The sequence below is a fragment of the Leptodactylus fuscus genome, chromosome 6, assembly GCF_031893055.1.
Source record: "Leptodactylus fuscus isolate aLepFus1 chromosome 6, aLepFus1.hap2, whole genome shotgun sequence".
NCBI classification, from domain to species: Eukaryota; Metazoa; Chordata; class Amphibia; order Anura; family Leptodactylidae; genus Leptodactylus; species Leptodactylus fuscus.
In genome coordinates, this window is record NC_134270.1 from 171,558,347 (window position 1) to 171,560,562 (window position 2,216).

Sequence of the window (2,216 nt, forward strand, 5' to 3'; positions counted from 1 at the left end):
ACCAAGGGTTGTCAGAGATTCCTCCAGTCACTGACCATCCAATACAATACTATGGCTGGGAGCCGCAATGGGAAAGTACATGTATTATATCCAAAAAGCCCCAAAGGGCAGATGGCCGCTCTGCTATTGTCCTGGGGTTTGTCCCATGTTAGAAAATGGTTTAGTCTGTATTTGTATTAAATGTTGAATATGTTTCAGAATAAAACAGCGGATACATGAATAGAAATTGAGTTTTTATCTTTTGTTTTTATCTTTTGTTATTCATGAATGGCGACAAATTCCACAATAATGTCCATGAAGTATCGGCCTGTGTGTACACAAACAAAGTATCATCCTTCATTCCATATGAAAGACAAATAAAAACCCGGACCAAAAATCTTTTTATTGTTCTATGAAAAAGGATAAAACCCCTGCAGTACAAGCCATCCATACAGAGCGTCCTCTACTTCCTGACGCGTTTCTGACTCACACCGAGTCCTTAATCATAGATAGGGAGGTGAAGGAAAGTAACACCTGAAGTAGGTGCGGAGAACAAGAAAGACTCCAGGAATATACATAGACAAACACAATGAACAAGACAATACAAACTAATAATATAACATAAGATTAGAGATGAGCAAGTAGTATTCGAGCGAGTAGGTATTCGATCGAATACTACGGTATTCGATATACTCGTACTCGATCGAGTACCACTTGCTATTCGAATGTAAAAGTTTGATGCAGAACCAGCATTGATTGGCCGAATGCTATACAGTCGGCCAATCAACGCTGGTTCTTCTCCTACCTTTAGAAGTCTTCTCCGTGCAGCTTCCCCGCGGCATCTTCCTGCTCTTCCGCTTGTAGTGCCAAATGCCTGGCAGAGTGAATTCAATGCCGGAAGATGCCACGGGGACGCTGCACAGAGAAGACTTCTCGGAGGATCCAGCCCCACCCTCACTCGTGGACTTGGTAAGTGTAACTTGATCGAATGTTGCCTACCCCTGAAACGAGCATTTTCCCCCCATAGACTATAATAGGGTTCGATATTCGATTCGAGTAGTCCAATATTGAGGGGCTACTCGAAACGAATATCGAATATCGAACAGTTTACTGTTTGCTCATCTCTAGAAGAGATATTGTGATCCAACTGTATAGGGAGCTAGTGAGAGCACATCGAAAATACAATGTCCAGTCCTGGAGATATCACCTACAAAAAGACAAATAAAATAAAACTGGTGAAAATGTGTGCTGCAAAATGGTAGAGGGTCTAAAGCATAAAGCGCTTCAGCGGAGGGTGACCAAACTTTTGGACTTTGATTTTTTTTTTTGTAACACACTTTATTAACACATTTTGTCTCCTTTTTGTGAAATCCTGCATTATTTCCCTTTCTTCTCTATCTTGAATTATATACTGTTCTGCACTGTGTACAGTGTATAAGTTTGTGTGTGTAATGAAGAGAAATTGGGGACCCTGAAAATCTGTCACTAGAGTGATCAATAACTGGCCTGACTATGAATAGACAGTCAAAGTTGGTGGTATCTCATGGTGGGCACTGTGTATTGTCATTACAGTCTAAAAGATTCAGGATAATTTGAAAATATGTCCTAGTAAAGGCCACCTGATAGATTGGATCAATTTACAAGACGTCTGCACTCCAATACTGTTGAATCTTTGCTTTCTTCGCTATGCCCATACACAGAACAGGACCACAGAATATTTCATTTCATTTCAAATGCATTTACTGGGGTCCACCTTTGGGGTCTGGCATATGAACAGGTGGCATTTTGTTCCATAAACAAATGAGAATAAATTGTCTAACATTTTGCAACTAGTCAGTGATCTGTTGGCTGGAATTTAAAGGGTTAAGTCAACCAGGCTTCTAAAATCATGAACTTTTTCCTCTATTTACTCTCAGAAGATGTTCTTGGAGATGGAGCTCCATTGTTGTACAAGGTACACAGCCTGACTAGGACAGTGAGCTCCTGAAACAACATTACACAATGTCCTTGTCTTCTTTCCCTTCACCATTGTCTTACCATGGTCCACACACAATGTTCCCTCTAAGGCTTTCTAGCTAGTGAGGGCAGAAGTTCAGGAGCTGAGTGCTGATCCCTCTAAGTTTAGGTTCACATCTGTGCTCGGTGAATGTTCGGGAATTCCTTCCACCATTCCACCTGTAAAATGTGGAGAGAAAAGTCCTGCAAGCATGGTGTGGTATCAGAGGTCACTTCCAGAG